Raw genomic sequence first — 26,692 nt, forward strand, 5'->3', positions numbered from 1 at the left:
CTGGGCACATATCACTCTGTGATCATTTCCTAGATCACCTGGGAAAGTGTTCTAATTTGGTTGAATTCTGCAGAGTTTAATCTTAAAGCTGGATGATTATGACATGAAAGGATTTTGAACTGAGGCATCAATGCTATTTTTAAAAGGTAGAATCAGAACTCCTGCTTCGATTGAGGTAACCTAAACTTACAAATACAGTACTGTGTAGCCTTCCTGTCCATGTTTCCAGGACAACAACAATAGGAATGTTGCTTGTCACATTATAGGGCAATGATAATCTCCCAAATTAATTTTATGTACATATACAAGTTAGAAAAGTGAATTAAAAAACAGCTCCACTCACCTGTATTTCCACCATTAGTAAAAGCTCTATTATGTGTTTAGTACTTAGACATGAGAACAGTTAACTTCCCCATAAGCTATCCCCCACTACTGTCTATCTCCTTTTCTCTACTTCGATTTGAAGCTAAGAGATGATTACCATGTCAGAAATTTGTTTGTAAAAGACTAAGAAAAAAGGCTATTTCTAGGTTCACTTCTCAATTATTCCCTCAATTATATAAATTCATAATCCATTGATTTTTCTCCTTAAGCCACAAGGGCTAAATCTTGGAAAGTGAAATTGTTCCAACATTGCACATACTTTGATGAGTTTTTAGATTTTGTGGTTCAGGAAATTTGTATATGTTTTTAGTGAAACATTTAAGATTTTACTAAAATCAGAGTCAATGTATGAAGAAAAAACTACATCAAAAATTCTGTTCCAGAGGTTGGAGATGTGGCTCAGTTACTAGAACACCAGACAAGGAGCAAAAGTAGGAGATGCCAAGTTCAATTCTCTGTCTCAGACAAATATTACTTACTTAATTAATTATTTTAAAAACTTCTGTTTCATAAGTAGAAACTACTCTGTGATCAATCCAATATTGCTCAAATTTCCATACAAAATAAATAACTTGAAAAATCCATTCATACAAATTATTAGAAAACTTTATTATAAAGTTAAATAAATCCAGGTAGCAAATAATTATGATTGAAAGAAAAGTCCAACAAAATAGCAGGAAAGAGAAGAACAACTTTATTTTTGCCAGCATTGCTAAAGGAACTGTGGGGAGGTGGGGGGCGGAGAAAGATTTTCAGCATACCAGAAATTATTAGTGTAAAAACAAAAGAGAGAATGACAAAGTATTGTGAAACCAAATAACTTGCAAAGGTACTAAATTATTTAAGGAAGAATGGAACCAACATAAAGACTGACAAAATAGAATGTAGCATATAACCTTAGGGATTTTATTGGATGTGAAAGAATCAGAAGTTGTGCTTGGATGAGTGAGTTTTAGGAACCAGTTCACAGTGATAATTAAAGATTTTTGTTGTTGTTCAAAGGAAATGGATAATAAGTTGTGTTTCAATGGATTCTATTTGGTCAGACTTAAAATTAGTCCTTTGTTACCAAAGTTGAAAACAGATACCTGACTGGAAACTTCTGGACTAAAAGTCTACTTTGGTGACTGTGATCTCTGAACTCAGGGACATTATTTAATAACTATTGCTTGAGTTTCTATCACTAATGGGGTTCTTTTTGACACTCTGTAGTTCAATCAATATTCTCTGTGTTGTACTACCTACTGACCACCATTTTAAAAACAATAGCATTGTGAGTAAATATCAATACCTAAATATATGAAGAATAGAATGTGTATGAGGGATAAGATTTAAACTACTCACAATTAATAAGTATATTGTTCATTATGTTGCAGGTCATGTCTCATCTTTCCAAAAATAAAGATCTTTTCAGAGTTGGGTTAACATTTTTTTAAATTTCCATCAAATTTCCAAATCATATTTATTCTGATCTGTTTTTCTCAATGATTTTTATTACTACAGAAAAGGACTATTTTATTTGTAAATCTCTGGAACGTATTCCTGGCTTTACTTTAATATTGATTATCCTGAAGTCCTATAAATCTAGTTTAGCTATGCATCCCTGTCTGGTCCTGAACATGTTACTCATTTACAAAAATAATAGTGTTCAATTTAACAATCCTGAATGGCTGTCTGCTTTGTCTCCTTCCTCTTCATCTCCTCTTTCAACTGATACATACCTTACCTTAACTGTCTGTTTTTGATCTTTATTGTGCTTTATCAACATACCCCAGACAATCAGGAAACCTTGGTTTACATATCTCCAGCCTTTACTTTCTAATAATAAACATAGCTAAGATAAATGTTTGAAAGTAGAAATCAAAAGTTTTCCATTTTTCTAGAGGAAAATTGTGTAAATGTGCTATTAGAAAATTTTTCTTTCAAGTAGAAACTTGACTAGAAAAGAGATCAAAGAGAGTCTCAGAGTGTTATTAGAAAAAGCAACGAAAGACTTTGACAGGACCTGCAAAAGATGTATTTGCCACTTTGGCACCTATACTGGCCTTATGTGCAGGTTTCTTGCATTGGAATAAATCTGTAACAATTCAGAGAGCACACTTGTAACTTAGGAAGTAGTGTCTATTCACCCAGACAATGGACCTACAACCTGAAGCAGTTTCTAAGTAGAACTTGGAGCACGACAATAAAAAATTGTTTTATGTTTTGGAATTTTGCTGGGTTTGTTACTCTGTAGCTATTTCATGTAATATGCCCGATGCTAATTATGTGTATTATTACTTTAAAATTGTGACACTAAAATAGACTTCCAGATACACTGAGTTGCTTAAACCTGAGAGAACCCAGTTAAAAGTCTGATCTTCATGGTGCTGGCATGATGAATGGTAATCCCTTTGTACAACTAGTTAAAAATAATAAAAATATAATTAAAATGAAAAATAGTTTTAATCATCAAAGTTTGTAGTATTCTATTATCCACCTAATTATTTACTTATTTGTATTTATTTATTTATTGTAGTCAGGGCCTCATGCATACCTTTACTACTGAACTACATCTCCAAACATGTAAATTCCATTTATTAGAGTTTTGGTGCTCAGAGTTGTTATATGAAGGCAAATATCCCTTTCTTAAAAGTATCCTAAGATACTCATCTTTTATCCTTTCTAATTTATTCTTTAATTTGCTGCAATGTCATATATCCATTCAGGAGCAGAAACCACAAATATATATATCCCTGATTTGTTTCTCTTTCTTTCACAATTGTTATCAGAGTCCCTGTCCCAATTATGAACAGCTTCTGGGGAAAAATGTTGATACCTATATCAACCTAAATGTTGATAGGTAGTAATAATCTATGTGTATATTAACTTAAGAAGTTTGGGTACTCACTATCATAATTAAGATAAAGTAACCTTTATAAAGAAAGGTTGTGTACTTTAATGTCATCTACCTGCCAATAATATACCACAAAGGAGAGAGAATAAAAGATTATGAAGAGATAAGAACAGCAGTCATTAAAAGTAAACCAACTCCAGCAAGTGACATATTACTGCTAAGTAGTCAGCATCATCTTCACTTCCAGAATGGTACATTACATTATATGGTACCCTCTGATAAGGACAATTAAAACTGTTAAGCATATAAACAATTATTATACAAAGCATCTTGTTGAATTGTCAGACACCTGCAGATGGGTTTAAATTTTTGCTGATGGGATATAGGATGTTCATACTCACCATAAGTAATATTGACAGAGCATTCCTGAGTATGGACTGATGGACAAGATATGTCAAACATATCTTGATATCTTAATATCCCAACATGCTGATGTGGGATTAGCAGGCTTGGCAGTGGACTAATTCAGGTATCTAGAAAGGAAGCTTGTAAACCTCCTTTCCTGGACACCTTTGATAGATAACCTTTCTACCTGGAATAGTGAAAATCTGTCCTGCCTCAAGCAAATCTAATGTTCTATTGATTCCAATCCCATCCAAGCCCAGTACAGAGAACTGAACAGAAGGCAATGCAAAGAACAAAGTATCATGTTAGAAATCCCATCTTTAATGTTTCCATTCTCTGTAAAAAAAAAAAAAAAGATAAATGTGATCACTTCACAACAAAGTAGGTTATATAACTCCTGTAGCTAACTTGATTGTTATTATCCTTATCATTTAATTATTATTCAAGCCAAATTTTAAAAAGAAGTGCAGTAGATGTGGTAGTAAAAAAAAAAATCTTACTAAAATGGTGAGAATGTCTTCCTGTGGGCTGTTGTGGAAGAGTGGTGATGATGGCCCAAGGTAAACCAGTGTATTGGGGGAGTTCCTTTCATATATGAAGAGTAAAATCTGAGTCATTTCTATTACAGGTTTCCCTTCCTTGCACTTGATTTGATATAAGGGCCATGCTCTGCTCTGTCTTAACATCACATTTTACATGCTGTACAAACTTTTAAAGTTCTCATCCAGAATCCTTTACACTGCAAGAATTGCTTTTCCATTGCTTGTGCCTTGAGTCTCATCTTTTATCTTTGCCTTGCTTTTTGGACACATCGATTCAGTGGTTGCCTCCTCACTTTGAAAGTATATTTCACTGCTTAGAAAACAAGTACCTGCTGACTTCACTGCTGATGAAATAACCTGTGTTATATTCCTCACTCTGCACATTTCTCAGTAAGATACAAAGCTATGCACTCATCTTCTCTCTCTCTGTTTCCCACTAGTCCCTGCCACTGAAGATCAAGACTTTGAAAACTCACTTCCTGACTTGCAGCAGCCTGTGGGATGCTTCCTAAGCATGAAGGCAGCCATTACAAAGGAAAACCTAACCTTTGTAAGATTTGCAAAACAGCAGGGTTTCACTTCTTTAATGGAGAAAATTCAAATTTAAAGTCCTAAACTAGCAGCATGGGTGTTACATTTCTCACCCTCTGTTTTGAGGCCTGCAGGTATAACAGCCCTGCCACAAAGTGAAATGAGCACAATTGCTTCTTCTAGTTGAAGTAACGTTAACATTTTATTTGCTTGCTACAAATCATTTTTAGAGAATAATTTAGAAAATGCCCTGTAATCCAACTTTGCTGTTTTATTTTCTTCCCATAGCTATAATCATTAAGAAACCAAATATCATTCCTGTGCACTTAATAAAGACAGTGTCGTATCAAATACAGAAATGAAATAAGATCTTAGATCTCAAATAACAGAGGGAGCTTTTTTTGATTCACTTATTATTATTATTATTTTAATCCTGGAATGTACTTGTATAAACAGAATACTTAGAATTACAGGACCAAGGAGTTAGTGACTTAGCTACTTTCTGTGGGCTCTTGTTTAAGCTTCCTGACTTCTCAGATCCTTTATGATCTTATCTGTAAAATAAGCAAAACAGAGATAAATGGGATTATGTCTATGTAACTAATGAACCATTCAGCAGAGGACAAGAACAATCTACTTTACAGATCATATTAAGTGGTTGAGCAATGAAGAAGATAACATTGATTCAAAGTAAAAAGCACAATGTTAAGCTTAAGACTACATTATTTTTTAAGTTAGAGATTACAGTTGCAATCAAAGATGGAAACTCTCAGTTAGCTAGATGATCAAGATACAACATTGCTATTTTTACAGTCTTTATATAGGAACACTAATTATGTAGTATCACAGGTACTAAAATTATGGTAGAGAAAATTGTATATGTCTTTTATTTCTGAGACAAACAACTGAGAAAAATATTCCTTTTTTTAATTTCAATCCTGGAAAATGTGAAAGGAATTTGAATCAAATTTTTATGTGTAATGGCAGACAGTACTTAGAAAACTATGGTGCTTTATTTTAAATGCTATTTGGTAAAGGTAAAACTGTCCAGATTTATCAAATAAATGGAAGGCAATGTGCTTTCAATCTTCAGTTGTGTCAAAAAGCATATTTAATGTATTTCTTTATTTTTCCCTTTTACACAAAGATGTAGCTCACCAAAATCTAAGCAGAGTTATTAAACAACAGTTAGGTCCAATCCATGTAGAAAGTTGGCAAAATAAAAGAAAATAAAATTTACATGTTTGGATATTTTACAACTGGCTTGAAAAATACATTGCCTAAGACACAAGTAAAACATGGTGTCACAAGGTAAGTAGTAAACAATTAAAAAAACCACAAATATTCAAGTTCCAAATGCTTATATGTGGTAGCTCCAAATGCTTATATTCTGTAGTAAATTGTCTCTAAGAAATTTTCAAGTAACATTTCTCTAAAGAATAAACCTTCTAAACAATTCAGAGATAAAAACCAATATCTCTGGGGGGAAAAATCAGATTTATGTTATAAACTTACCAAATATTGGATGGGATATAATCACTGTCTAAAGATACATAATTCAAGTCACTTGCTGCAAAGTAGGTTGTGAAGTGTCAAAACAAAGAAATTGCAATGCAGATGGGAACAAGGACATGTAAACATACATTTGTGGTATTGCTGCCCTCTGTAAACATGTCATTGTGGCAGCTCCATGGAAGTGCTGTTCAGAGTCATGGAATGTACCGAGCACAAAAGAAGGAACAAGCACTTGTGTTCTTCATTATGTTCTCCAAGGAGGGGCTGTTGTGAAATACTGGCGTTGTCCTGGATATAAAAGGAAGAGCATTCCAAGAAGTAAAATCTTTGAGATGCAAAGTTGCATAATCATATGTGGGTAATAGAAATGGCTCAACATGGCTGGGATATCAAGCAAATTTATTTCACTTCTGGGGAAGCCTAAAGTTTTCAGTATTCAACACAGGCTTGAAACAAACAGAGCACAGATCAGAGAAGTCTGTCATGCCAGGACAACACTGGCTAATCGTGTAAGTGGTCTTGATAGGGAGTGGAAACAGATCAGTGAAGATAGCTACCAGAAAAGACCAGGTAAAAGCCAGTGGTTCCCAAGCGTTTGTGTGAAGCAGAGTCACCTTTATGAAATACATGTAGCTAGACTCATATTCTGTCCCATAGACTCATATTCTGACCTTGTAATTTACATTTCTAAGTAGTTACTTAGAAATGAAGTTCTTTTGCTGATAGAGGCAGTCTGGGAACCTCATATGGAGAACCCTTAGTCTAATACAATTTAAAGGCAGTGAGGCCCAGTATCTGAAAGATTTTTAAACTTTCAGTTCAAAAGTGTGGACTGATTTATGCATGCTAAACAGTCATAATCCATGATAAACCCTATGATCTTCATACTAACAATCTTTAAACATGAAAATATCGAGTAAGAATGAGTTTACACTTCAGAGACAGCAATAACTAAAAATTACATCTTCAAATTTTGGAGATGTTTTAGAAAAAAAATAGAAACTTTCATGTACGACTTTCATGTTTACCAGGTCTGGTAAAACTTAAGTGTCATATATATTTGAAAAGATAAATGACATCTGGAAATCTCCGTTATTTAATTCCACTATTTTTACTCTTAGGAATGTTTCTCAGAGGGGCTCACACAATTGTGTGCAGACTTATTCACAATAATTTATAGTATTCTAATATTCTGATAATTATCTATTATCTATCTTCCTATTATTTATGTCTATTTCCTATCTTTCTATCCATCATCTATCACGAAACTATAGCTATCACAATTAAATACATCATTATACACATATACATGTATAAAAAAACAAATACATACATGGTTTTGTATGGGATTCCATTGAGTATATTTTCAACTAAAATAAATTGTTATATATCAGTATGGATTGGCTTCAAACAGAAAATATTTAAAATGTAATATAATGTGGCTCACACCTGTAATCCTAGCTACTCAGGAGGCTGAGATCTGAAGGTTGTGGTTCAAAGCCAGCGCAGGCAGGAACATCTGTGAAACTCTTCAATTAAACACCAAGAAACTGGAAATGGTGCTGTGACTCAAGTGGTAGAGTTCTTGCCTTGAGCTGAAGAGCTCAAGGACAATGCCCAGGCCTAGAGTTCAAGCAACACGACTGACCAAATGAAAAAGTAATATATGATATCATTTCTATATTAATTATACATCCACATACATATGCTCAGTGCACAAAACTACCTGAAAGGCATATGCCAAGTACAAGGTGGGATTATCTTGGTATTTATTGAAGAATGAATTTGGGAGAAAGTCTATATATGAGCTTATAGTATGTCCATAATTATTTTAATTTTTTCCTAAGCTGGGTGTTTCTCATAGTGTCATCTATTTTTGTGTGTAATAGCTAGTTTATAAACCCCAAACAGATACCACAAAACTGATGCCTTAAGAATAATATAAGTTAAACCATTATACATGAAGGAGAAAGTCAGGCAAGAGGCCAGTTAAGAGGTTAGTGTTTAGATTGACTTTATAAGGAAGCTTCTTGTTATTTTTATGACCTTTCCACACAAGGATCAACACAATACTACATTTTGAGTTAACTGTCAGTAGAGGACTTTTTTTCAATAGATTATACAAATTTAAAATTCACTGAGTTCATTATTAATAATTAGCCTCCATCAATTAAATTGTGTTTGCTTACCTGATAAAACAGGCAGTGCTTAATGTCTGGTATTTTCACAATAATAATTTTAAAAAATATCCTGGTGCAGTGGATGAGAGAACTCAACACCTGCCTCCATAGTTATTTGCAGATAATAGATTAAATATTACATTTAAGCAGTCAACTATTTCATTCTGCATAGGTATATCTGTCCAAGACTATTTGTAAAGTTAATTTACGTTTAAGTTATGTATCCCATCACTAATGTTCTGACAGTATTATGTATGTAAGATATGTAATATAATATATGTAATATATATGCAATACTGTCCAATTACTAGTTATATAAGCTGTGCCAGAGACTATAATGAAATACATATGTGTTTAGTAATATATGTATGTCATCTATTTTATGTGTAATAAAACCATAAAGAAATTACAGTGAGAATTCTCTAGTAACTGGTTTATGCACTTGATTACTCTCATTGAGGATTTATCACTTTTAATCTTTTCATGTAAAATCAGATAAAAATAACTTTTTTAACATGTTAGGCAAAATAAACTTTTCTTCTTACTAGCTGTTGCTGAAGTGAATCATGGTGTAAGTTTTATTTTCAGCCTAGTTTCACAGCACTCAAGAAGACAAATCTTCAGTCTAATATAACTTATTTGAACTAGCAGCAAATCATATGGCATATAGGAAGCAGAGAAAGATGGACAAAGACAGAGATAGAGAGAAAAATACACATAGAGAGAAAGGGAGAGAGAAAAGGAGAAAGAGAGATAGAGAAAGATGTTCTGATTTATTAACAAAGCTTTCCAGAACTTCCCATTTAACATCACAGCAGAGGACCAAGCGTTCAACAAACTTGTCTGAGAGAGTCAGCTGATATTCAACAACACAAGCAGAGGTGAATATTCTAGTGACTTTTTGAAGACAGGTAACTACTTTAGAGTGAGATTAGATTATGCTTCTAAATCTGTCATCCTGTCTGTGATAACAAAGGAAAGTTGTGACAGAAAAAATCTTTCTTTTTATATGATCAGATTCTCTACCTTAATATTTGAGAGGCAATTGTGAATTTTCAGTCTCATAAATATGTTTCAACCATAATATTCCATGATGAACATATAAATGCATTATCTCTGCATTAAGTTAAAATAAAAACATACTTTGGACTATTTGGAACAGAAAAGTTAATATTAAAAATCTCTCTGCCAAGCCTAGCGCCAGTGGCTCACTCCTGTAATCCTAGCTACTCTGGAGGCTGAGATCTGAGGATCATTGTTCAAAGCCAGCCGGGGCAAGAACGGCCATGAGACTAAGCACTCAGAAAACTGGAAGTGGTGCTGTGGCTCAAATGGTAGAGCGCTTGCCCTAAGCTGAAAAGCTGAGGGACAGTGCCCAGGCCTCCACTGACAAAAAAAAAAAAAAAAAAAAAAAAAAAAATTCTCAGCCAGGCACTAGTGACTCACTCCTGTAATCTTAGCTACTCAGGAGGCTGAGATCCTGAGGAACGGGATTCAAAGCCAGCCCAGGCAGGAAAGTCTGTGAGACTCTTATCTCCAATGAACCACCAGAAAACTGGAAGTGGTACTGTGGAAGCCTTGAGCTGAAGCGCTGAGAGACAACACAAAAGCCCAGAGTTCAAGCCCCATGAATGACCCTCCCCCTGCCAAAACAACAACAACAACAACAACAACAACAACAACAACAACAAAACTCAATTCAGGTTTGCATTGTTGCAAACCTTGCCTCTATCCCATAGAACAGTAAATCATATACAAATATTCTCCATACAAAAGTCATCCATTTGAACACTTATCTTGAGGTTCATTTCACCTAACATCATCTTATCTGACCATTTCTGCTTGTCTCAGATATATACTAGTTATTGCAAATAAGGGAAACCATGGGACCTATGTTTCTTTGGGCCTGGCTTACTTCACTTAATATAATTTTTCCAAGTCTTTCCATTTCCTAACTAATGGGGCAATGTCATTCTTTCTGATGCAGGCATAGAATTCCATTGTGTATATATACCACATTTTCTTGATCTATTCATCTACTGAGGGGCATCTGGGTGGATTCCATATCTTAGCTATGGTAAATAATGCTGCAAAAACCATAGTTGTGCTGGTAGCTTTAGTATGGTCTTGTTTGTGATCATTTGGGTAAATGCCTAAAAGTGGGATTGCTGGGTCATAAGGGAGCTCTATGTGGAGTCTTTTGAGGAACCACCATACTACTTTCCAGAAGGAAAGTAGTTCACCCATGAATAACATAAAATAACAGGTTTTAATTTGATATGTTTTAAAATATTGTGGCTTTCCTTTAATTTATAAAAAATGAACAATAACACAACACTGTGAGTTTTGCAAGATTTTTAAAATATGTGTTTTAAGGAATCTAAAATACCATTGAGAGAAGAGTCAAAAATAAAGTTTCATAGTAATATATCTTATGTTTGCACTTAGGCAATCTGGAAAGCATTTAACAAAGATCATAATTAGGGTCTATGTCATCATTGGCTTTGTGGGGATATGTGGTAGATTGGAGTCATATCAAGATACCAAGATTTAACTATTAAAATTATACCTTGTCTATAAGTTAGGAGATTATAAGATTACCTTGTTATAACATTCATGAAAATTTCTCATCAAAATCAAATTATTTTGTCTCCTTAAATCAACCATAGCTGTTAAGTAAAACTGTAAGTATATTTTAGCCAATGAGAAAGAAAACATACTTCAAAGTATTTTTTAGAAGTATACAATGATTACATTTGGGGTGACAATGATGTTTCTATATCTACAAGTTTAAAAATGGAACTAGGTTGTACCATAACTCTTTTATGGACAGATGCTAATAAAAATAAATGACCGGGAAGGTCAATATAAGTTGTAAAGACACAGGAAGATATGATATACTGTGCCTGAAATGTATCATAATCTATGTAGGAACTAGTCAGGATGTCATTTGTATCATGTTTAATCATTATTCTGTTTTTTCCAAGTCCTCATTATAAATAGCTAGATTTGAGTTTAATTGGAAGTTTACAGTAAGTCTATTATGTAGAAAGAAACCACCCAAACCCTCCAGAACCTCCCAAAAGGTATTTTTTAAATCTTTCAGACAAATAATTATTTATGATATATAAGTAGTATTACACATCATAAATACCAATTTAATCTGTCTTCCTAAAGAAGAGCTAAGTGCATGTATAATAGCAACGTAGTTTTCTTCTCAGCAACTGAAAATGGTGAATGATACATTTTTGGTGAATACTTTTTAATGATTAAAAAATGACTATCCAGGTGTTGGTAGCTCACATCTGTAATCCTAACTATGCAGGAGGCTGGGATCTCTAGGATTGCATTTTCAGGATAACTGGGGTAGAAATACTGAGAAATTCCTCTTCCTTCAGGGCTCCAATAGTAGAATACTAGCCTAGCAAGTAAGCAGAGTACGCACAAGGCATTGAGCTCAAATTGTGCTACTGTGAAAAAATAAAAATTAAAAAAATGTGTAATGGTTAACTATTACATAAATATTTTAAGAAACTTTCTTTAAGGGGAATTTGTTGTGGGGAAAGAGCTTATAATTTGGATTTCTTTTTTTAATAAGTTTATTATTGTAAAAATACTGTACAGAGAGGTTACAGTTACATGAGCAAGGTTATGAGTACATTTATTATCAAGCATTGTTACCTCCTCCTTTGTTTTTCCCCTACCATCCCTTCCCTCCCACCTCCACAACTACACTCCCCTTCCTCCCTGCCTAAATTGTAAAGTTCGTTTTTCAGCATAGTGTCTTGTACATCTCATTGTTACAATGGGTCAACCTGTATCCCTATTTAAACGATTTTGTTTTTTCCCTTCCCATCCCCAAATTAGACAGACATCAAATACAGGGAAAACAGGGGTTATATCATGGGGGGGCGGGGGCAAGGAACATAAAAAGCAACAAAAATAATATGTTAGAAACAATAGCAAGAAAGAAAATAAAACACTTTTTCCTTATTTTGGAGGTCATTTCACTTAACTTCATCTTATGTGGTCATATATAGCTTTTGATCTTTTCTACTTCTCCCAGACATATACTAGTTATTGCAAATAAGGGAAACCATGGGACCTATGTTTCTTTGGGCCTGGCTTACTTTACTGCCTCAACCCTACCCAGATTTCTTTACCTATAAAACAATAGGAGAAATGAGAATAACTCTAGTTAGAGGGGCATATATGTTGTTGAGAAGTTAGTATGATAAACTATAAATATAAAACCTGGAATTAACAACTGATCAGGTTATCTGTAAGAGTTTTGTGTACATGTGGATTTTTTCATTATACTGTCCCCTGTACACCTAACAGACTTTCCTAATCCAAATTATGTCCTCATGTCTGTGAATAATTATTTTGACTATTTGTTAATGCATAAATTATATAAGGTCTATAATTAACAAAACAATCTTTGTAACTCTATGACATCATGTGAATAGTGTTGATCAGTATTGTATTCTCTTGGATTTGGATGACCAATAAACTTACATCAAGATTTACACTTAGGGAAAAAACTGTACTGAACATACTTAGGAGGAAAATAGCTGTCCCCTTTTTACCATTAAAATCTAAACAGAATATTTCGGTTTTCAGTATTACATTAATAGGTAAATTATGCTGAATGCATCCATTGCCTTCTTCAGCTATCAGAATGTATAATGCTGTAATGACTATCATTTGAGATATGACATACATAAATGTTCATTCTCTTCCCTGGGTGGGTAATTTACAGATTTATATGATTAGGTAATAGGGAGCTTTCTTGTTACATAGAGTGAAGAACTGTACACCTCAAATTAGACTAATGTATAACAGAGCTATTGGAACTAAAAATAGAAACAGGTTACTTTTTCCATCAAGAAGAAAAAGAACCTTTCCCTCCATATTAGTTTTTCTCACATTTGACATATACTGAGCTGGGTAATTTCTCATTGTGGACTATCCTAAGCATTTTAGGATATTTAATATCACTACTGGATTCATGCATCAGAAGCCAGTGACACTTTCTAAATTATGATGACCAAAAATCTTTTCAGGAATTGCTAAAAGTCCTATGGAAGATCAGAGGTCTCTGCTGAGAATCACCACTTAATATCTCAAATAACAACGGGGCCCATAATGAGTTAACTTATATAATTTTGTATTGCATATTAGTCCCCATTAATATTTAATCAGATAAAGATCTATGAAGTATTTGTGGTATAGATTTTGTAGGCAGGTAATGTAGAATTTAAAAAGCAAATCAGGTTATTTGGTGATACTAGGAATTCTGCCATATGCTATTTTGTCATGTGTGCTTTATTTATTAGTATTATCCTAGATGATTTCTACTTTTTCCATAAAAGTTAATAATCAAGTGTGAAAGGGTAGAATGCATACTCACCAAAAAGAGCAAGATCACACACAACTTAAACAGGAACAATGCTCAAAAGAATTACCTTGTAAAAGTGAATGAAAGATGATTGGAAACTGGCAAAAATCAATTGCTAAATACACTTCTTCCAAGAAAAACTGTCTCAGAGCTCATTACCAAGAAAACTTCAGGAATATTAGGTTGAGCAGACTATTTTTGTATCAGAGACAGGTTAGTCTAACTTTTTTTTTTTTTTTTTTGTCGGTCGTGGGGCTTGAACAGAGACAGGTTATTCTGATCTGGAGCAGACAGGAAAATTATTTAGTTGTTTCGAGCAGTTAGATTCCTTGAAGTAAGAGGCAGCAAAGTTTTACTGAGGTAAAGCTAACATCAAAGAGAGTTGTACTTCATTAGTATTAAAAAAACATAAATACTTCTTTAAAAACTATATGATCGGTAAAGCAAACTTTCAAATTCTGGAAGAATTCTTTTGGGAGATTGAAGAGAAAAAGTAGGTAAGGTGAGATAATTGTACATTTTTGCAGAATGAAATTAAATGGAAGTGAATATAACAGTTTTAAATTATCAAATAAAAGCACCTGCATTTTAAGAAATTAAAATGATGTAGATCTAAGAGAAAATAGTTTTGAATTACTTACAGAAGCCATATTAATTTGAAACAGTATTTAACCTGTACCTAAATGCTTTTCATGATGTTTTGGAATATTGTTTACTTGAACACTATTTGATCTTCAGTATTAAAGGCCAAGTGTAAAGACACTTTTCCAGGCTGCAACCTTTTGAGGTTGACAGCATTACTTGAGAAGAGAAAGAAGATGCAGAATTCACTGGTTGATATTCAATACATTTTTATAAAATGTGTTTTTTTAAATGTTCTACAGCATTTTGTTTTCTTATTTAAGATAATAAACATATATATATATATATTATCAAGTTAAAATGAATGAGCAATAGAACCTTTTAGCATTACATACCAAAATTATGACAAACATAATATCATCATTATCAACAGTATCATCATCATCATTGGCAGTTTTATATAAAGCCCCCAAATTCTTTTAAATGACTTACAGGAAACAATCATCTCAGTTTTGCAGATGAGACAAGTTAGGTTGGCTATAATAGAACATTGAGAATTAGGAATTAGAAGAGTCTGACACCAGAGTCCAAGGCAAATATTCAGTGTCTTTATAAAATGAATTTAAACTTACAGAAAACATTATAAAATGTTTTCCTAAGTATTTTTTGGCCTCTGCAAATGCTTGATAAGAAATGGACTCATTACCTAGTGTAATCCCTCTGTGCAGTATCTTGTGTGTGTGTGTGTGTGTGTGTGTGTGTGTGTGTGTGTGTGTGTGTGTGTGTGTGTGTGTGAGTGAGTGTGTGTATTTGAGAACATTGTTAGGGCAAACATTACTCTTATTATTGTACTGAATTTTCATTTTTGTTGGAATTTATTTATTTGTTTGTTTGTTTGTTTTGTTAGTTGTGCGGCTTGAACTCTGGGCCTGAGTGTTGTCCCTGAGCTCTTCAGCATAAGGTGAGCACTCTTTATCACTTGAGCCACAGTACCACTTTCAGTTTTTTGGTGATGTATTGGAGATAACAGTTTCACAGATTATCTGTCTGGGCAGGCTTTGAACCATGATCCACAGATCTCAACCTCCTGAGTAACTAGGATTACAGGTGTGAGCCACTGGCACCTAGCTTTGTTGGACTTTAAACTGAAGACAGATACAGATATTCCATTTCCAGTTTTCCAGTTAACCTGGGAAGTTTGCTCTTGGCATCAAAGTTAGAACACTAATATAATTTAGTAGTAAACAAAAATCGGCAAGAGAATATTTTTTCCATCTGCTTTCCCTAATATCCAAGATTTTTCTAAAATCATCATGTTTAAATCTTTTTTTAATTTTAAATTGCCAACTTTATTAAATATCTCTGAGAATAAGTATTTTTAAAGCTAGTAATAGAATAAATTAACCTTCCAAAGTAACCAAGAGAAAAAAGTATCACCAGATCTATACCAAAAATTTACTAAGATTAACTTATTAAAATCAGTTGTCCAAATAAAGCTACTCAGTAGTCACTTTACTCATATATATTATACAGAATTCTTTTTTTTTATATTGTGAGAATACCGTACAGAAGAGTTGCAATTACATGGACAAGATAATGAGTACATTTCTTATCAAGCATTGTTGCCTCCTCGTGGTTTCCCCTTCCCATCCCTTCCCATACTCCTCCCTCCCCTCACCCGATCCTCTCCCTACCCCCCACCAAAGTTGTTAAGTTGTTTTTTTTACATAACTACTTGTATGATTGTTGCAATGAGTCCACCTGTATCCCTAGCACAGGCTGAAATTTTCTTAATAGAAACCCAGAAACATAAGAAATCAAAGAAAGGTTGGACAAATGGGATTGCATGAAATTGTAGAGCTTCTGCATAGCAAAGGCCATAGCTCACAAGATCAATAGAAAGCCCATGGATTGGGAAAAGATCTTCACTAGCCATACAATGGACAAGAGTCTCATATCTAAAATATACCTGGAACTTAAAAAATTAAATCTACCCAAATTAAAGCTTCAAAGAAACAACTGCCCAATAAATAAATGGGCTAAAGACTTAAAGAGAAACTTCTCTGAAGAGGAAAGAAGGATGGCCAATAGACACATGAAGAAATACTCAACCTCTCTAGCTATAAAAGAAATGCAAATCAAAACAACATTGAGATGCCACCTCACCCCAGTTAGAATGGCTATAATCAAGAACTCTAATAACAACAGATGCTGGAAGGGGATGTGGACAGAAGGGAACCTTACTGCATTGTTGGTGGGAGTGTAAACTTGTTCAACCACTTTGGAAAGTAGTATGGAGGTTCCTCAAAAGACTCCACATAGAGCTCCTCAATGACCCGGCAATCCCACTTTTGGACATTTACCCAAATGATCACAAACAAGAGCATACTAAAGCCATCAGCAAACTATGTTTATTGCAGCATTATTTACTATAGCTAAGATATGGAACCAACCTAGATGCCCCTCAGTAGATGAAGAAAATGTGGTATATATACACAATGGAATTCTATGCCTCCATCAGAAAGAATGACATTGCCCCATTAGTTAGGAAATGGAAAGACTTAGAAAAAATTATATTAATTGAAGTAAGCCAGGCCCAAAGAAAGAAAGGTCCCATGGTTTCCTTTATTTGCAATAACTAGTATATGTCTGAGTCAAGCAGAAATGGTCAGATAAGTTGATGTTAGTGGAATGAACCCCAAGATAAGTATTCAAATGTTTTTGTTTCATTATTTTTCCTTTCATGCAATTGTTTCTATCATATTTACAAGATGATTTCTATGTTGCTTTGTATGTTTAAATCTTTAGAAGACTTATGGCTGGGAAATATACAGGTTCTTATTTCCATGAAACTGTAACTTTATGTGAAAAGAAGCAGAAAACATGGTCCAGAGGGTATGGCTTTTTGGAATATTTGTGTGTGTGAGTGTAGGTAAAACCTGTCACTAAAATGGAGTAGCCAAAAGGGTAAGCCAACACAACAATTATGCCAATAAATGAATTTTAAATATGAACATTTCAACCAAAGTATCAATAATTAATAACCACAGGCTAATATAAAGTCAGTTAGAAAGTATATACATTATCATTAGCCTTTTTGAAATAAACTTTCTATTTCTATCTTTATTTGTATCCATCTATATATTTTATATAGTATTTTCTCAACCAAATTGCCACACAACTGAGCAGATAAATGACACATTGAGACTTGGTACAAATGACAAAGGAGGCAGTACCATAGATGCAAACCAACTGTGAAAACTGAGAGCTCTAGGAAATGATTAGAAAGCTATTTCCCAACTATTGCTCATAAAGTATGTTCACGAATATCTTTCCATCTATATAAGCCAGATGTGAGGTACACAGAGAGAAGCATCTTTCATATGAAAGCAAATTGTTACCAGGCCTATATAAGAGAGAAGATTAAACATGGTAAGTTGATAGAACAGTGTGATCTTCTGGAAAATTGTTTGTATTACATTATTACCCCCTTCTTTGTTTTCCCCTACCATCCCTTTCCTTACAACCTCCCCACTTCCTACCTCCTCCTCCCCCCCCCCGCAAAAGTTGTAAAGTTCATTTAAACATAGTGTCTTATACATCTCATTGTTACAATGGGTCATCCTATATCCTTATTTCAGCATTTTGTTATTTCCCTTCCCCTCCCTAAATTAGAAAAATGTATATACAAGATTCAGATACAAGAAGCCTTTAGAACCCCAAATAGACCAGACCAGAACAGGACATCCCACTGACATATTGTATTTTCTTTTTAATATGTGATTTTTTTTTTTTCAGGACACCGGTTGCTCATGCCTGTAATCCTAGCTACTCAGAAAGCTGAGAACTGAGGATCCTGATTCAAAGACAACACAGGTTAAAAAAAAAGTCATTGAGAGTTATCCCCAATTCACCACCGGAAAACCAGAAGTGACTCTGTGGCTGAAAGTGGTATAGTAGTACACTTGTGCAAAAAAGCTCCGATACAGCACCGAAGCCCTGAGTTCAAGCACCATGACTGGCAATCAATAAATAAATTAATAAATTCATTAATCTTATTCTAACTTCAAAAACATAAGATTGTATATGCTCATGAAGACAGGAATATTTTACTCTAAAAAGCTATTCAATGATATATGTGGGTATAGTTTTAATTTGAGGATTATCTATCATTTTCCAGAAACAATCATCATTATTATTATTAATAAAAAGGTATATTCTCATTTATTGAGCTGTCTTAAGAAATCTGTTAATACTTGTAAGGAAAAACAAAAAGAGACTTCATTCTACTTTTTATATAGCTTTAAAAATGCACAACATACTTAAGGAATAGCAAACTCATAAATGAATTCTTTTTTGAGAACTATAGTTTCCACTTTTGTCCTCTATCATACATATCATTTATTAAATATACATTGTTCTATTATGGAAAATAAGCCCATATTTCAATTTTTCATAGATCATTGCTTTTTTGGGGGGTGTTGCTGTTGTGATGTACATTCACAGTAGGACATGAAAATGAAAGTTGAGTTAAAACTTGGAAGGAGCATGCTCTTTTGCTAAGTCAGCTAAGTCAGCATCTAAGAACAGTGGTTCCAATGAAGGAAACAAGATAGACGGAAGTCTGAAGTGAGGTGGTATGAGTACATGAGGACTTCAGTATTGCTAGCTGTTGGTGGTGGGTGGCAGGAAATGATCTTATACTGCAGTTTTGAAATCAGAGAGACTATTATTTTGGTCCATGTCAGGCATTTGATACTACAGTGTGCCATGTAAAATAGAATGTAATAACAACAGTTGTCGAGGTAGCACTATAAAGTCCACAGCCATAGTGATGAGATGCAATGGACACAGCATTGTTTGATTGTTTAGCAACCACAAGGAGGTTGAAATACTAATAATGGAGTGCAGCTGTTGTTTGGGCAAAGGAGTAGAGAGCTTGTTTGGATATACTCTTTATCAGTGTTACAGGGAGATGGATTACTAAAATACTTGTTTGAGGGATTGTTTGTCTGATTAGCTTTGAGAAAACAAATTCCTGAAGATGCAAGGACAATATGTACCATTTTCTAATGAGAGGGCCAGAATGTCTGGGAGAAATGTCTGATTCTAGCATAAGGGCAGAAAAATTGAAAAAGCCAGTACATAAGCCAGAGGAGTACAAGCTGGAACTAAAGGGGATGAGGCTATTTCAGTATGTAACAGGGGCCATGAGCTATTGGTGACTAAAGTTAGTCTGTTAGCAATAAAATAGCAATATTGAAGCATAAAACTCAAAATATACAGTAAATATACAAGAATATATACAAGAATATACAAGTAAATATACAAGAATAAATTACTGATTGAATAAATAAATAGAGAATAAAGGAGAAAGGAAAAAAGATGTATATGTACATAATGCATGTGGATGTACATATACACATATGCACACACAAATATGTTTATGTACTGCTTCATGAATAGAAATCTCAGAACTAGAGTCATACAAATCCTGTCAAAATGTCATTGACAAATGAGTAAACAGACATTGACAAATGAGTAAAAAGCATATAGTGATATAATGGAGCAAAGACAATCTTTTCAACAAATGTTGCTAGGAGAACTACACATCAAAATGCAAGACCATGAATCAAGCCAATATATCTTCCCCCTTCATGAAAATTAATTCAAAATGGATTGCAGATCTATATGCAGAATGAAAACTTCTAAGACTCACAGAGGGTAGCAGGAGAAAAAGAAGTATCATTCCCTCCTAGACACTCACTAAATTCCAAGAAGATTTAATCACCCCTGAAATCTTGAAACCACTGTTATATTTGAAAAAAAATCACATTTAGGTTCTGCAGAACTATTGTTTACATAAATGTACATCTTTTGTATTTATGTTGGCTGCTAGGAAAAAGGTTAATTCATAATATTTATACTATTTTCATTAAGAATTAGATATCACATAACAGAGAAACTTCCAGAATTATCAGAGAAGAAAATGAATCACTGTGGAACTCTTCCTTTAACTTTGATTGCAAAAGTAATATAAATTGTAATCTAAAGCTTTCTTTCATATTTTATCATTTGCCTGAAGCCAAATATGAAACCAAGTGCAATGATTTTCAAAAACTCTTATAATTATGGCTTTCTACCCTGATAAACTGTGTTGTAATGATATAAATTACATGAAATGATTCATGGTTTTATAGTCTTAATTTATTCAAACTTCAAAAATCTTCCCTCAACAGTTCACTTAAAATTACAGCGTTATATCTCATTTTGAATTCATACCATGTAACTTAAGATAGAATAAGGAGCATACTGGAACAGTCTTATTTATCTATTTATTTATTTATCAGTTTTATTTTTATTGGCAAAGTGACTACAAGTTGTGATACTTACAAATGGAAGGATAAATCTGACCTGGAGCCAAGATATTCTGGATTTTGTAGTCAAATGTGACTGTTCACTTCACAGCTTTGCAAATGTACAAATAATCTGGGTATATGTATATGATTAGGTTTGCATTAATCTAAACACCCAAAAATAAATAATTGAAATTCAGACTAATTTTTTTATTGTGAAAATACTGTACAGAGGGGTTACAATTACTGAGCAAGGTAATGAGTATATTTCTTATCAAGCATTGTAGCCTCCTCCTTTGTTTCCCCTTCGAATCCCTTCATATCTCTTACCTCCACCCCTCCACCCCACCCCCAGGCCAAAGTTGTAAAGTTCGTTTTTCAACAAAACATCTTGAACATCTCATTGTTACAATGGGTCCACCTGTATCCCTATTTAAACAATTTGTTTTTCCCTTCTCCTCCACAAATTATACCAACATCAAATACAGTGAAAACGGGTTATACCATGGAGGAGGGACATAAAAAGCAACAGCATCTTATAAATATGTTAGAAACAATTGCATGAAAGAAAAAAATTTGAATCCTTATCTTGGGGTTCATTTCACCTAACATCAACTTATCTGACCATTTCTGCTTGTCTCAGACATATACTAGATATTACAAATAAGGGAGACCATGGGACCTACATTTTTTGGGCCTCGCTTACTTCACTTAATATAATTTTTTCCAAGCCTTTCCATTTCCTAACAAATGGGGAAATGTCATTCTTTCTGATGGAGGCATAGAATTTCATTGTGCATATATACCACATTTTCTTGATCCATTCATCTACTGAGGGGCATCTGGGTTGGTTCCATATCTTAGCTATGGTAAATAATGCTGCAATAAACATAGTTGTGTTGGTAGTTTTAGTGTGGTCTTGTTTGTGATCATTTGGGTAAATGCCCAGAAGTGGGATTGCTGGGTCATAGGGGAGCTCTATGAGAAGTCTTTTGAGGATCCGCCACACTACTTTCAAAAGTAATTGAACAAGTTTACACTCCCATCAACAATGCAGTAGGGTTCCCTTCTGTCCACGTCCCCTCCAGCATCTGTTGTTATTAGAGTTCTTGATATAGCCATTCTAACTGGACAAATGGGATTGTATGAAATTGCAGAGCTTCTGCATGGCAAAGGACACAGCTAGCAAGATCAATAGAAAGCCCACAGATTGGGAGATCTTCACTAGCCATACAACAGACAAGGGTCTCATATCTAAAATATACTTAGAACTCAAAAAATTAAATCCCCCCAACAACAAATCCTCAAAGAAACAACTGCCCAATAAATAAGTGGGCTACAGACTTAAAGAGAAACTTCTCTGAAGAGGAAATAAGGATGGCCAATAGACACATGAAGAAATGCTCAACCTCTCTAGCCATAAAAGAAATGCAAATCAAAACAACATTGAGATACCACCTCACCCCAGTTAGAATGGCTAGAATCAAGAACTCTAATAACAACAGATGCTGAGGGGATGTGGATAGAAGGGAACCTTACTACATTGTTGGTGGGAAAGTAGTATGGAAGTTCCTCAAAAGACTCCACATAGAACTCCCCTATGACCCAGCAATCCCACTTCTGGGCATTTACCCAAATGATCACAAACAAGACCATTCTAAAGCTACCAGCACAACTATGTTTATTGCAGCATTATTTACCATAGGTAAGATATGGAACCAACCCAGATGCCCCTCAGTAGATGAATGGATCAGACTAATTTTTAAATAAAGTCTCTGGCCAACAACTTGTTTTACAATATCCCATTACAATTATGTTTTAGTGAGTTTCTGTACTGTTGTATTAGTTTTCTACTGCTGAAGAATACATCATTCCAAAGAGTGGCTTGTAATAACCCTGATTTTTTCAAACTTTATAACGTTCATGTATCAGAATTCTAGGCACAGTGAAAGTGTAAGATTATCTAATATCTCAGACAGCTGAAGTGAAATCATCCATTAGAGTTGCTTTCTCATGAGGAGTTTGGAGTCCCCTCTCAAATCCATTCTGGTTATTGGCAGATGTCAATCTCTTCTGTAGGTTAGAAATTTATGGTCACAATCCCTTGTGTATGCTGTCAGGATAAACAATTCCAAATGTAGCTGTGGCTTCTTCAAAACCAACAGAAGAGTATCTTTGCTGAGTCTCATTTCATCCTTCAGGGGATGCTTGCATGCTCTTTTAAGAGGATTACCTGATTTGGTGAGAGGGAATTGGGCTAATCTTCCCTTGGATTAGAAATCTTAAGTATATCTGCATAATCCTTTTTACTTTTCATCATATTCTATTGAATAAAAGCAAGATAAAGTTTCTGTCTGCATTCAAGGAGAAGAGATTGTACAAAGCTTACGGTTGCCAAGGTTCGGAATCAACAGGTTCCATTTTGGAATTTTGCAGAGCACACCAGTTTTGTAAAACTACTCTGCTTACCATGCTGATCCACTGATAAATGGTAAGGTAGAAAAAAAATATACAGCTGAACCTTAATCTTAAAATGAAATGCAATCTAACTTAATGTACACTTTTTTTTCTTGGACTAAATTTTATTCTTCTGTTATGAAATTCACTGAACTTAGAAACACTGATTAAATTAGACTGTCCAAGTGACTGGTTTGTAATTATGCTCCCCTATCATTACATAAATGCTCCTGATTCATTTTCCATAATCTAAGTGTTATTTGACATTTTTTTCATGCAACCAGCTCAGAAATGCTTTTCTGAAAAATCAGTTTTAATAATGTTCAGGTTAGTAAATATTGAGTTAGCTTTTGTAAGATTTATTATTAGCATACATCACTTGTTTCTGAGAGGTTTCATTATGATATTTCTACATAGGTACACAGTGTGTCCCAACTTCACCCCCTCTACCACTCTTCTTAATTGCCCCTTCTTAAAGCAATTTCAACAGGTTTCATTCTATGTTCACATATGTGTATAAAGAACTCTGCCATAGTCATCATCATTCATACCAGCTTTCTGATCAGTCTCTTGACTCACATTGATATCATGAATTAGATTTAATTTTAAAAATTATTTTACTGTTATTATAAAAATGGTGTACTGAGGGGTTACAGTTACATGTCAGGTAAATGGTTTTCTTTTTCCCTCCCAGTTAGGTTTAAACTTTTTTAAAGGAATTTTGATCCTTGATAAATATGGTTTTGGTAAGCAAAAAGGGTAACCTATTAAACTTGAACATATAAGGACTTGGTAAAAATTCTTCACTTTTTGAAAGTCCAGGCATTCAAAATTTTAGATTCTGAATATACAGAACAGAAACCAAAACTGCATCCTAATAATTATTCTCAGAGATATTGGGAACACTTTCTATCTCAACACAAATCCTTAGATTTAGAGGATTTTCTTCCAGATTCACATTTGACCCGTGAATATGTAGTTTGTTGTTGTGTGCAGATAAGTAATTCTCTGTAGTCAATACAATTCCTCTGGCATATAAATGCAATAGAAAATACAGATGGTGCCAGGAGTCATGAGGAAAGTTCATTGCTACTTTCCAGTTTATGAAAATGAAAACCTTTACCTGGCTTGAGGTATATTTGTAGCTCAAAAAGGAAAAGAAAAGGTATTCTTTCTCTAGCTTGACTCTCAAGACAAAAATGTAAAAACTTCCTTTATATGAAACATTGTACTTTTTGTATATTTTTCCTTATAAGCATTGTAGGCCAATCATTGATGACTATAAGCCTGTTCATCAAATGAGTAGTTACAAAGAAAATGAACCATTCTTCTTCCTCAAATTCTCAGTTGATGCAAATCTGTTCTTAGTGTTATCTTTTCACTGTCTCTTCCAATGTTTTTGAGACATCTATATATTAAGAAACAGATATATGTATTCAAAAGTTTATTTTCTTGCCATTTTTCAACTTTTTCACTTAATTTTTCCTCCTACTTTTCAATTTTATTTTCATATATTTTCTTTCTACATTATTGTGGAAAAATTGACTTTTTAAAAAAATGTTAGCAATAGTAAGTGATAAAATCAATTAAAATAAAAATAAGTTCAACATAGAATTCTAATGATTAAAATTTGTCACTGAGGGAACACCTTCACCAGAATTCCATAAAATGAAATTGGTGTCTGTTTTATAAAATATTGTATAAAATGTAGAAAATATTATGTTTACCTTTGTATTTCTTTACTTCATTTAGTACCTACTACCAGAAAAGCAAAACTATGCTATGAAAGCGCTCTCAGGTTTATAGCACTGTTTTGGATTTGTTTAAGACCTCCATGTTGACTATGCTACAGTGTTTTCATTTGGAGACAGAATCTCTAAAATATTATCAAGTTAAAATGTGATTTTTAAGATAGGCCTTCATAGAATGTGATAGATACTAATTTAACAAGGGAAATTTGCACACAGAAGAAAGCTGATGTGAGGAGACATGGAGAAAATACAACCTTCTACGGCCAGGCTTCCATTGGTTGCATATTAGAAAGAAGATTGGCATCAGGAAAGGGAAAATGAGGAGCACTTCTCCATGTGCTGTGGCTGGAGGATGAATCATTAATCCAACTCTCTATTCCATGCCTAGGAAGTAAAATCCCCCAATTTTTGTCCAAAAGCAAGAATACTCATGGCCTGAATTGAGTCTTGTAGTGATACAAAACGAAGCTAGTAAGGGAACAAGTGCTTTTTGCCATGACTCTCCTATCTTTATGACACAGATCTGTGGTTGAAGAGCATTAGGTTGGTGAGAGTTGGGAGGAATGGTCATGAAACTTCATCCCTGAAGGTGGAATACATAACTAAGGCTGAGGCCAGAATAGGACCACAGCAAAATTTTTGTGATCCCACAATGTATTCTGCACTAAATATCAGGCAATAGAAGTTAACTGTTCAAGTATTGGGAGAAACAGAGTCAGAGACTGGTTTTATGTAACTCCTACATGGAGCAAGAATAAAATACAAGATAGTTGCATTCCTCCAGAATCATTGGTATTGTTATTTTGGATAATCAGAAAGTAACCACCAGATGGCACCAAACAGAAAGCTCTCAACCAGATCCTATCCAGGTCTATATTGTCCAGCCAAAGTCCTGGACCACCCACCTTCCTAGATGGTCAGCCTTGCCCGAGTCACTTCTTCATTACCATGCTTTGTTCAGCCATTTTCCTTTAGTATCATTTGCCAATGTGACCTTGAGTATATTTTAGTGTTTTTGATTTGAGTTTTCTAAAATAAATACAAACTTTAAATTCAACAAATACCAGCCATGATGATTTAGATCATTTTAGAAAGCCATGAATACATTGAAAACTGAAGGATCTTCAACTCACAACATTTAAATTGAATTCTCTTTCCTCAACCTTCTTCCTTATCAACCTTGCTGGCCTTACTTATCTCTGTTGGTGCATCTAACCCTAGCCTATGGCTTTGCTGGCTAGTTGTTGTTACTTCTTTGTGTCATCATGCATGTTTGGTTAAGAGAAAAGTTTACTATCACTCCAAAATACAGAAGATCAAAAATATAGAAGCAGACCATTTCTCTCCAAATCCATGGATACCATCCTGTCATCCCATCATAAAGAAATGCTTGTAGTGATAACAGGGCAGTCATTTTGATCTTTTTATAGCATGCATCACACTGGATTCTTTTCAATCACAATCTTAGAACAGCAACCTTTGTACTCAGGTTAAAAAATAAAGTTCCTTAAATGGCTTACAGCATGCCACATCTCTGTATTCATGTCATGACTTTCATGTTAGCTGTATACCTATACTAGAAAATATGTATCTCTCCCTTCAAATATTGCTATAATAGCACATGACATAGGATTTGTAAACTATAACTACATTTTTCTATAGTGGAAAATATGTTGTTGTTTTCTTTGTTGTTGCTTTTGTCGGTTGTGGGGCTTGAACTCTGGGCCTGAGCTCTGTCCCTCAGCTATTCAG

The sequence above is a fragment of the Dipodomys merriami genome, unplaced genomic scaffold (assembly GCF_024711535.1).
Source record: "Dipodomys merriami isolate MVZ:Mamm:240054 unplaced genomic scaffold, mDipMer1.0.p SCAF_10, whole genome shotgun sequence".
Lineage (NCBI taxonomy): Eukaryota > Metazoa > Chordata > Mammalia > Rodentia > Heteromyidae > Dipodomys > Dipodomys merriami.